General features: G+C 40.7%; 1 pseudogene; it reads right to left on the bottom strand.

Annotated features, from left to right (window-relative positions):
• Window positions 1–261: 261 nt before the first annotated feature.
• Window positions 262–12,577, bottom strand: part of LOC107610699 (protein FAR1-RELATED SEQUENCE 5-like) — a 72,536-nt pseudogene continuing 60,220 nt past the window's right edge.

Genomic DNA, 12,577 nt, shown 5'->3' with positions numbered 1-12,577 from the left:
TCGGGTCCGGGTCCATGTGTCTTAGGTTGGTCGGGTCGGGTTAACGTGGTTTCGGGTTTCGGGTTACCTGATTAGCGCTCCTTGTTTATGGTCCACGGCTTCTGGTGTACGCTCTGGGGTAAAGGTTGCGATGGCCTCAGTAGAGATACTTAATAAAGTGCCTCTATTGTTTAGGAAGTATATCCCTGATATCTCCACTATTCCCCTTAAATCAGGGAACAAATAAGCCTCTGCCTCAATCTCATATTCAAAGATTGTTGTTCAAGCCCTTACTTCATCTGATCTGGGCGGAAGTCTGAAAGTATAAAGCCAGGGAAGTCAGTAAGATTGACTGAAGACATGAAATGACGTAGGATGACAGACAAAGATTGAAAGCATGAATTCTATTAAGCAAGAGGCAAGGATCGAATGGAAGTCTCTTTGATTGGTTGATCTTATTCGTTATGCTTGTCCGAAGTAAGAGATTTTGACTACCTTGGTTTCTCCTTCGGTTAGGGATCACGGCTAAGGGTTTGAGGGCTTAGGAATCCGGGTTTAGGGTTTAGGGTTCCGTGCTTACGGTTCATGGTACACGGTTCACGGTTCGTTGTCCGGGGGTTCATGGCTTAGGGGCCACGGCAAGGTGAGCCGGTCGGGTGGTTTCATGGTCTGGGGTCGTTAACAAGTTCATGGCTTCGGGTCTGGGTCCATGTGTCTTAGGTTGGCCGGGTCGGGTTGACGTGGTTTCGGGTTTAGGTTTACCTGATTAGCACTCCTGGTTTACGGTTGATGAGACGCAGAAGCTGGTGAATTAAAAATTATTAAAATGGTTACGTTGCAAGTATAGTTCTTAACTCACCGAAAATCTGCCTATCAATTTAGAAGTATGTCACAGAGAGTTTGAATTAAAAATTACTGGGAGTTTTAAGTCCCAGGTCGTCTCCCATCGAGTTGCAGAAAAGTGTGCTATCTTATTAATCAGATGTTCCAAGAAGTTGAGCTAAGTAAATTGGAATGTAAATTGAGAAAATTTAAATAATATGAATAAAAGCCTTGACTGGGAGTTGATTGGTTGGAATTTCTACTATTGATGGAGTGATTGTAAGATTAATTTATAACTAATGGTTGTTCTGTTTGGTTATCCTTTACTAGGTAAGGGAAAGTCAAACAAGTTGGAATGCCAGATCTATTCACAAGTTGCAACCCACTTAGTTCAAAGGGATTGGTGTTGGTGACAGGATAGCAATCTAACATTTAACCCAATTACAAATTTTTTCTTCAATCCTTCCAACTCAAGAGTTCCTTTTAATCAACTCCCCATCAAGTAAAGAAACTACTCACACATTGTAAATAATAAATCCATAGCACATGAAAGGGAATTAAAAGAAGACATGATTATTGGAATTGAAATTGAATTAAAAAGAAATAATCCTTGCATTAATTAATCATAAAAGTATTCAAATAACAAAATTGAACAAAACAAAGAACATGGAAGAATAAAACCAAGTTGAGAAAACGAACTAGAATGACGAAGTCTTGATGAGGAAATAACTCTTCTCAATGTTCCAATGCTAAGACCAATTGAAAATTAAATTTCTAAAACCTAGAGAGAAAAACCTAAGAGAGTAAAACTAGATCTAAAACTGTCTCTGAATGAATGTGTTATTTGTTTTTGCATATTCTCTGATTCTAGTCTGCTGTTTCGGGCCGAGAACTGGGTCGAAATAGGGTCCAAAATCGCTACCAGCGAATTCTGCAGATTATGCAGATCGCACATGTCACGCGATCGCGTCATCTATGCGGACGCGTCATTCGCGCTTTTCCTTGCCACGCGTTCGCGTCGTCCACGCTACCGCGTCGCCAGAGCTTTTCCAATCCGCGCGGCCGCGTCACTGCGATTTGCTCTCCTTCGCGCGGTCGCGTGAACCATGCGACCGTGTCACTTCTAGCTGGTTATCTCCTCAAATTCTTGTGTTCCTTCCATTTTTGCTAGCTTCCTTTCCAATCTCCAACTCATTTATGCCCTGTAAAGTCTGAAACACTCAACAGACAGATCACGACATCGAATGGAATAAAGGAGAATTAAAATTAAATAATTAAAGTCTCTAGGAAGCAATTTTCAAACATGTAATAAATTCAGGAAGGAAATCTAAATACATGCTAATTTAATGAATAAGTGGGTAAGGATCATGATAAAACCACACAATTAAACACAATATAAATCATAAAATAGTGGTTTATCAACCTCCCCACACTTAAACATCAGCATGTCCTCATGCTTAATTGAAGGAGATAAGGAAATGAGCATGAACATGTAGAAACTCATGAAATGCAATGCAAGCCTATATGTATATAAATAAATGCAACTATATGATTCTTGTCCACTTGATCAAAAGTAAATAAGCTCTTTAAAACAATTACAAATCAAATTCCACTAATTTTATCATTACACAATAAAACAGATAAAAGTGCAAGAAGATAGCTCGTAAAAGCAGGGAACATGAAAATTCAAGCATTGAACCCTCACTGATAATGTATGTACGCTCTAATCTCTAGTGTATAGGGTGATCACTCTATCCTTCTCTAATCATGCTTTCTAACTTTTGTTCTTCTCCTAACCAATCAACAACAGTTAATATATCAATGCAAACATCATGAGGTCTTTTCAAGGTTGTAATGGGGCTAAGGTAAAGGTAATGATGTATATATATAAGGCTAAGTGAGCTAACAAAGTGAATCTTTGATTAGTCTAAGATCTCACCTAACATATACATACTCTATACAAGTTTAAAATCATACCTAGCTACCCATAATTCCCACTTTTGTATGATTCCCATACTCATGTACCAAAATTTTTTTCTTTTTGATTTATCACATGTGCATTGATTAACATTAACATTGGGATAATTTTTGTCCCCTTATTTATTTTATATAATTTTTATTATTTATTTATTTATTTATTTTTATTTTTTTTATTTTTTTTATTTTTTTTATAAAAGCAAACATAACGTATCAATGCACATAGATTCTTCATCATTTTCTAATTTGGTTTTTTTCTTTTCATGAGTAGGTTCCCAAATTCCCAATATTCAAATAAATTAAATACATTTTCTTATTACCCAATGTTCCCACACTTTAGTTGATACACAATTTCTATCTTAAGCTAACCAAAGATTCACTTGGAATTTTTAATTTGTTTTTCTGCTTAAGGCTAGTAATGTGGTTATAGAACAAGGGGGATTAAAAGCTCAAGGGGCTAACAAAGGTGATGTAAAAGGTAGGCTTATTTGGGATAAGTGAGTTAATAACAAATAATGGCCTCAATCATGTGCAAGCATGTGAATATAATAAATATTGGACATATAAGATAAAACAAAATATAGATTACAATCATAGAGAAGTAAACACGCAAGAATGAAATAATTATGGTTAAATAATGTAACCATTCATAAAGGCTCAAATCTTTCACAGGTTGTGTGTTCTTTAACTCAAATATCATGTTCCAAATACAACTCAAGCAAATTTATCATAAGAATTTTGAAAAATTAGTGAAATTTTGTTCCAAAGATAGATTTTAAAAGAAACTTATTGTCTTTTTAGTCAAGTAGAACATGCATGCAACTATCCTAACCTATGCAATTTATTCTATTCTATAAAGGAAAGAAAATCTAACTAAAATATCCTGATTATTGGTGCTAGCGAAGAGAAATTACCTCCGGAAGTTAGGTACTGACCGACCTCCCCACACTTAAGGCTTTGCACCGTCTTCGGTGCCATCTGTCAGGAACAGGGGTGGGCTGGTAGCAGTATCTCCATCATCGGGACCGTCATGGCTCCCTGTGCTAGTAAAGGAAGTGGAATCCGGGGTATCTGAGTCTCTGAAGTGTCCCTTGAGTAGCTCCTTGAGGTGTTTGAATCGGCGTTCGTTACGGCGCTCTCTCATCTTTGCTTTCTGTTCTTGCCGATCCAACCGTTCGATTATCTGCTGGAACAATTTCTCAGTTGTAGATGCTTGTAGTGTTGAAGAAGGGTTATCTGCAACTGGAGCAGTAGGAAGGCTTGTAGTGGCTGTTGAGAGTCTGAGGTATTTCCCGTTAGGGACATACTGATCATCCCTTGGAAGCACGGCTTTGGTGTCCCCAGCTCTGTAGGAGACTCCGGCTGCTGAGACAAGATCTGAGACCAAGGCGGGGAAAGGTAAGCTGCCCGCAATTTGTACGTGTTTCATAGCATTCCGGATATGTCTTGAGAGATTCAGAGGTTGGTCTGTAAGGATGCACCATAGTAGAACAGCCATGTCCGCAGTGAAGGAGGACTCATGAGTGCTCGGAAAGACGTAATTGGACATGATCTGTGCCTATATGCGAGCCTCCAAGGTAAGTGCTGAAGCCAAGATTCCCTTAGGGCGGGTACTGTGGTATCCGTAGATCCAACGGCTACTAGGTGCTGCAATGATTCCGAGAACGGAATCCCAGTCAAATTGGTATCTCTGGCGCTGAAGGGCGGCTTCTTGAAAAGTGTCCATTCCTGCTGGAATAGGGGGAAGACTCAGAGCTTGCTGAATGGCCTCTTCTGTGATGGGGACTTACTTCTGTCGGACATAAACAGACTGCAGGGTCGGTATGTAGAAGTTGGAGTAGAACTCAACTACCCAAGAAAGATTGACCTGCCTTGGCTGTCTCCGTAGGAAACCCCATTGTCTTCGCTCAATTTGCAGCTCAACAAAGGTGGCAATATTGGACGGGAGGATAAGAAGGTATTCATTGTTATAGTTCCTTTCTGCCAGGATAGGGAACATCTGCTCACAGTAGCGATTGGAAAATTGCGCAGCGTCCTTTGCTGGAAAGGCTTTTTCCTTTTCGTCAACCTTTATTATCCTCTTAACTCGTTTTGTTGAGGGCTTGACTGCGGTGGAAGAAGGCTCTGCCACTAATGCTCTTTTAGTTCCTCTTCTTGCTGGTGGTTTGGAAGTTGCTTTCTCCTTTCCTTTTTTGGTGGCCATCCTGAAAGAAGGGAAGAGAAAGAAAATTAAATTTAAAGAGATATACAGCAAGGAAGGAAACGGAAAAGAGGGTGATGGATGCACATTAAGATATGCTGACATTATCACATGCTCACGAGTACGTGTGAGAAGCCAACAATGGAAAATAGCTATTGCATATAAAGACAAATGAATGCAAGGTGTTTATTGGCATGCTGACAAAGGGCATGAGTAGCATAGACCAAGCAATACTTTGTAACAAACCATCACGTTTGTATTGACAATTAAATTTAATTAATATAATAATAAGGAGAATTTGTGAAAAGCAAGCATTGAATAGTAGAGTAAAGTAATGTAGAAAAGTGCATAGGGCTATATAGGTTTTTTCACAAACACATGGCATGCATGGTAAATAAGATATAAAAAGTATGAAATTGAACATGCAAGCAATCCCTTAAAAATAATAATAATTGTCAAATAAATTGTAACAAGTCACAAGCATATAATGAGGGATAATGACTCAAAAAAATTTCTAGCACCATGTAAAAAGGGAAAGAAGAAGATGAAAAATAAAATAAAAAAGTGAAAAGAAAAAGGAAAGAAAAAGAAAATAAAAATGTATATAATATAATAAGAATGATGGAAAAGAGAAGAAGGAAGAAGAAAGTAAAACCTCATTAATGGTGGTGAGAGGGATAGAGAGTGAAAGGTGAGATAGAAGGGGGAAGGGGGAAGGAAGAAATAAGGAGGGAAAAGAAAAATTAGGATTTGGGGGAGAGAAAGATAAGATATGTGGCAATTTTAGGTTGAGCTGTGCGGTGCATGCGACGCAGCCGCGTGGGGCACGCGTTCGCGTGGGTGCGCGTCAGGTAAGGGGACGCGATCGCGTCGGTCACGCGGTCGCGTGACCCATGTTACGCTGCTGGCGCGAGTGCAGCCTCGCTCCAGCACAACTCTCTGTTCATTTTAATTTAATTGCCAAATTGGGGTGATGCGATCACGTGGGTCACGCGACCGCGTGAGGGTGCGTCAGAAAATAGATGACGCGGCCACGTCGGCGACGCGGTCGCCTGACAAGGATTGTGCCTCCAGCACCAATCCAGCATCATGCTCGTACAAAATGTTGATGTGCACCCTTTTACGTCGAAAACTCAGGGCACGCGGCCGCGTGGGGCACGCGGTCGCGTGGGAGGCCATGATTCCCATGCGACGTGAACGCGTCAGGGACGCAGTCGCGTGGGCCGATTTGTGCCATTGGCACGCCTCCAGCTACACTCCAGCCGGACTCTCTGTTCATTTATTTGTTTTCTCCACCCCCTTTGCGACGCGGACGCGTCGCTGATGCGATCGCGTCGCGTGTCAAAAAAAATTTTTTTTTTAATGAAATATAAAGACATGTAAATGAAAGAGCATGAAAGCACTAATAAAGAGAAGAGTTATGATAGAAGAAAAACTAAAAGTGAAGAAAAGGACGATCATACCGCGGTGGGTTGTCTCTCACCAAGCACTTTGCTTTAACGTCCGTAAGTTGGACGCTCCACTAGCTCAATCTGCTGCGATGTGGGGATCTTCCAAGTGGAAGATCTCCAGCTCTTTATTTTTCTGCACCTTCTCACCATGGTACAGCTTCAGGCATTGGCCATTAACCTTAACAAGTTCAGAGCTTGAAGGATGGCTTAGGTGATAAACTCCGTACGGTTCAGCCTTCTCTACTCTGTATGGACCTTCCCATTTTGATCTCAACTTACCTGGCATGAGCCTTAGTCAAGATTTGTAAAGGAGGATAAAATCTCCAGGTTGGAACTCTTTCTTTTTGATGTTTTGATCATGCATAGCCTTCATCTTTTTCTTGTATATTCTGGAGTTCTCATAAGCTTCTAGGCGAAGGTTCTCCAGTTCCTGCAGTTGCAACTTCCTTTCAGCTCCGGCATTCTCAATTCCCATGTTGCACTCCTTAACTGCCCAGAAGGCTCTGTGTTCTATTTCAACTGGGAGATGACAAGCTTTTCCGTAAATTAAGCGGAAGGGACTCATCCCAATGGGTGTCTTGTATGCTGTTCTGTATGCCCACAGTGCATTTTGTAGCCTGGTGCTCCAGTCTTTTCTATGAGGCTTTACTATCTTTTGCAAGATACGCTTAATTTCTCTGTTTGACACCTCGGCTTGCCCATTAGTTTGGGGATGGTAAGCTGTTGCAACTTTATGGATTATCCCATGCTTCTTCATCAATCATGTTAGTCTCCTGTTACAAAAATGGGTGCCTTGATCGCTCACGATCGCTCGTGGTGATCCAAAGCGACATATAATATGGTTTCTCACAAAGGAAACAATAGTGTTAGCATCATCAGTGTGGGTAGGAATTGCTTCCACCCATTTAGAAACATAATCCACAGCTAACAGTATATAAAAATATCCATTAGAATTTGGAAATGGACCCATGAAGTCAATGCCCCAAACATAAAAAATTTCACAGAAGAGCATATATTGTTGAGGCATTTCATCCCTCTTGGATATATTACCAAATTTCTGGCATGGGGGGCAAGATTTACAAAACTCAGCAGCGTCTCTAAAAAGAGTAGGCCACCAGAATCCGCAGTCTAAGATCTTTCTAGCTGTTCTTTGAGGGCCAAAATGTCCTCCACTCTCAGATGAGTGACAGGCCTCTAAAATGGACTGGAATTCTGATTGAGGCACACAACGTCTAATTATCTGGTCAGCGCCACATCTCCATAAATATGGGTCATCCCGTATATAATATTTAGACTCGCTTTTCAGCTTGTCTCTTTGGTGTTTAGAAAAATGTGGAGGAAATGTGCGGCTAACTAAATAATTAGCGATAGGTGCATACCAAGGGACTACCTCGGATACTGCTTGCAGGTTGTCAAAAGGAATATTATCATCTATAGGAGTAGAATCATCCTTAATATGTTCAAGGCGACTCAAGTGGTCTGCTACTAAATTCTGATTACCACTCCTATCCTTTATTTCTAAATCAAATTCTTGTAACAGCAGTATCCAACGTATAAGTCTTGGTTTGGATTCCTTTTTAGCTAATAGATACTTTAGAGCTGCATGGTCCGAATACACTACTACTCTAGTACCAAGTAAATAAGCTCGGAATTTATCCAGAGCAAAAACAATAGCAAGAAGCTCCTTCTCAGTAGTAGTATAATTGGACTGGGCAGTGTCTAAAGTCTTAGACGCATAGGCAATAACAAAAGGATCCTTACCTTCACGCTGAGCCAGTGCTGCTCCTACGGTATGGTTGGAAGCATCGCACATGATTTCAAACGGCTGACTCCAGTCTGGCCCTCTCACAATTGGGGCTTGAGTTAGAGCAGTCTTCAGATTATCAAACGCTTGTTTGCAATCCTCACTGAACTCGAACTCAATATCCTTCTGCAGTAATCTGGATAAGGGAAGTGCCACCTTACTAAAGTCCTTAATAAATCTCCTGTAGAAACCTGCATGGCCAAGGAACGAACGGACTTCCCTCACAGAAGAGGGGTAAGGTAAACTAGAAATAACATTCACCTTTGCTGGGTCTACAGAAATGCCATTATTAGATACCACATGTCCCAATACAATCCCTTGTTTTACCATAAAGTGACATTTTTCGAAATTCAATACAAGGTTTGTGTTAACACATCTATCTAATACTCTAGATAATCCCTCTAAGCAAAGGTTAAAAGAATCACCATAAACGCTAAAATCGTCCATAAAAACTTCCATACAGTCCTCAATAAGATCAGAGAAAAGACTCATCATGCACCTTTGGAAGGTGGCTGGTGCATTGCACAAGCCAAAGGGCATTCTCTTATAAGCATAAGTCCCAAAAGGACATGTAAAAGTAGTCTTTTCCTGATCCTCAGGAGCTATATGAATCTGGAAATAACCTGTGTAACCATCTAAAAAGCAATAATGTGATTTACCTGACAGGCGATCCAGCATTTGATCAATGAATGGAAGTGGGTAGTGATCCTTACGGGTAGCTTGGTTGAGACGCCTGTAATCAATGCAGACTCTCCAAGCATTTTGAACTCTAGTTGCTATGAGCTCTCCATGCTCACTCTTCACTGTAGTGACTCCAGATTTCTTGGGCACCACTTGTACTGGGCTTACCCATTCACTGTCTGAAATGGGATATATGATACCTGCATCCAATAGTCTGGTCACTTCCTTTTTGACAACTTCCAAGATGGTGGGATTCAATCTTCTTTGGGGTTGACGGACAGGTCTTGCTCCCTCTTCTAAAAATATTCTGTGCTCACATACTTGAGGGTTGATTCCCACTATGTCTGCCAAACTCCACCCAATTACCTTCTTATGCTTCCTCAGTACATCAAGTAACTGCTCTTCTTGTTGAGAAGTCAGTTCCCTTGCAATAATAACCGGAAGCTTCTGCTCATCCTCAAGATAAGCATATTTGAGATATGGAGGGAGAGGTTTTAATTCTAACTTTTGATCATGGGCGGGCTCTGGATTATCTGGGGCTTGTGAAAATGGCGAAGTGCTCCCATTGTCAGTTAAGAGGGTCCCCACACTTGGACCTTGTCCAATATGCCTCTCTTCAAACTCTTCCTTTTGAACTTCAGCCACACTTTCGTCTATGACATCACACTGGAAGATAGAACGATCTTCTGGGGGGTTGTCAATGACTCCATTCAGATTAAAGATTACTATGCGGCCATCTATTTCAAAGGAGTATGTTCCTGAAAAAGCATCCAATTTGAATTTTGATGTCTTCAGGAATGGTCTTCCAAGTAGGATTGATGATGGCTTATCTGAATCATTGTGGGGCATCTCCAAGATATAAAAATCAGTGGCAAATGTGAGCCCTTTAATGTTCACCAAAACATCTTCAGCAACTCCAGCCACTGTAATAATGCTTTTATCTGCTAACACAAAACGAGCTGCCGACCTTTTTAAGGGAGGGAGCCTCAAAACATCATATATAGACAAATGCATTATACTGACACATGCTCCTAAATCACACATGCAATCATAAATTACTACACCACCAATAGTACAACTAACTATGCAAGGACCTGGATCACTACATTTTTCAGGTAATCCTCCCATTAAAGCAGATATAGAACTACCTAAAGGAATAGTTTCTAATTCATTAATTTTGTCTTTATGGATACATAAGTCTTTTAGAAACTTTGCATATTTAGGTACCTGCTGAATAACATCAAAAAGGGGAACAGTTACCTCAACCTTTTTGAATATCTCTACCATTTTAGGATCGGGTTCCAGCTGCTTCCTGAGCTTTCTTGCAAGTTGTGGAAATGGAATCGGAGTGGTGTTTTCTGTGGTGCATGCGCTTTTTGGTGCTTCCTCCTGTGGTTGAGCTATCTCTTCTTCAGCTATGTCCTGTATATCCTCTTCCTCTTCAACATCTTCGATTTCTACCACCTCTTCAGCTGAGGCGTATTCTGGTGAGCTTGGTTCCTCCTGATTCCTCTCCTGCAGTGTGGTTCCGGACCTCAGAGTGATGACATTAATACCTCCCTTTGGGTTGGGTAATAGTTGAGAGGGGATTCCAGTGGTGCTGGAAGGTTGGTTATTGGAGTTTTGTGCTGATCCAAACTGTGTCATAAAAGCTTGCATAGTAGAGGAGAGACCATTCAGACTGGCATTAATACTATTCATGATGTTGTTTTCCATGGTCTGTTGTCTTTTCTCAAAAGATTGTAGTAGATCTTCATTAGAAGATAATGAAGAATGAGTAAATTGAGAGGTCTGCTGCTGATTATTCTGTGGTCCTTGGTTCTGCCTCAGGTGAGGTGCTCTGTAAGGTTGATTTTGCTGCCTGTTGTTGTTATTGTTCCACCTCTGATTTCTCTGATTATCTCTGCCTCCTCTGTTATTGTTGTCCCTCTAATTCTGGTTTGAATTGTCCTGCCATCCATGGTTATTATTTCCACTTTGATTGTACCCTTGGTTGGGGCGGTCATAGAAGTTGTGAGTGGATGCCACCATGTTGTCTTCTTGTTGGAGCTGCGGGCATTCATCAGTGTAATGGCTATAATTAGCACAGATTCCACAAATTCTTTGTGGGACTAGTTGTTGGTTTTGCTGTGGTGGAGGAGGTTGAGCTTGCTGAGCTTGTTGATTCAACTGCATTTGTTTCAACAAGTTGGTCATTTCATAGATGCTTTGAGTTAGCACAGCAGTCTCTCTGCTAGAAGATACTTCTGCAACAGCTTTTGAACGGCCTTGCTTTTGTCTGTGGTTTCTAGTGGATTCAGCTAAATCACTGATCAATTGCCAAGCTTCATCAGTGGTCTTGTACTTCTTCATAGACCCATTGCTGGCACTTTTCAGTATGGTCTTATCTTGGGGCCTCATACCCTGTGTAATATAGCTGAGTAGCACGATCTTGTCAATCATGTGGTGGGGGCATACTTCCAGAAGATTATTGAAGCGCTTCCAGTATTCAAAGAGAGTCTTCTTGTCATCCTGAACAATTGTGGAGATATCCTTCCTTAGCTTATCAGTAACTTCAGATAGAAAGAATTTCTTCAGAAACTCCTTTTTGAGTGTATCCCAGTTAGATACATTTGCTAGAGGTTGAGTGTAGTACCACTCTCTTGCTTTTCCCTCAAGAGAAAACGGAAAAGCTTTTAGCAGAATTGAAGTTTCATCAGTGCCATCACGCCTGACAGTAGAACAGGCTACCTGGAAATCTCTCAAGTGCTTGATAGGCTCTTGAGCAGGTAGGCCATGAAACTTGGGCATCAAATTTAGCAGTGCAGGCTTTATTTCAAAATCTGTAGCTACCGCCAGATGATGCGCTTGAAACAGTTGCATTGTAAAATTAGGGGCTCCTTCCTCCTGGATGGTAACTCTCCTAGCTGCCATGTTTTCTGCACATAAAACAACCGAATCAGTAGAACGGGGGCTGTTTTCTTCCTCAGATTCACTTTCAGATCCGCCCTCAGAGCGGGCTAACCGACGCTGTTCTCGCCTTATTCGTGAAATTGTCCTTTCAATTTCAGGATCGAATATTAGCAAGCGCGGATCAGGAAGTGAACGCGTCATTTGACAGAAGAAACATGTAGCTCATAGTAGCAAAATAAAATAAAATGCAAATAAATAAATTCTAATTAATAAATTAGCACTCTATTGCAACTCCCCGGCAACGGCGCCAAAAATTGATGAGACGCAGAAGCTGGTGAATTAAAAATTATTAAAATGGTTACGTTGCAAGTATAGTTCTTAACTCACTGAAAATCTGCCTATCAATTTAGAAGTATGTCACAAAGAGTTTGAATTAAAAATTACTGGGAGTTTTAAGTCCCAGGTCGTCTCCCATCGAGTTGCAGAAAAGTGTGCTATCTTATTAATCAGATGTTCCAAGAAGTTGAGCTAAGTAAATTGGAATGTAAATTGAGAAAATTTAAATAATATGAATAAAAGCCTTGACTGGGAGTTGATTGGTTGGAATTTCTACTATTGATGGAGTGATTGTAAGATTAATTTATAACTAATGGTTGTTCTGTTTGGTTATCCTTTACTAGGTAAGGGAAAGTCAAACAAGTTGGAATGCCAGATCTATTCACAAGTTGCAACCCACTTAGTTCAAAGGGATTGGCGTTGGTGACAGGATAG

The sequence above is a fragment of the Arachis ipaensis genome, chromosome B1 (assembly GCF_059453495.1).
Source record: "Arachis ipaensis isolate K30076 ecotype BB chromosome B1, ASM5945349v1, whole genome shotgun sequence".
NCBI lineage: Eukaryota > Viridiplantae > Streptophyta > Magnoliopsida > Fabales > Fabaceae > Arachis > Arachis ipaensis.
This window is presented reverse-complemented; position numbering and strand designations above follow the sequence as displayed.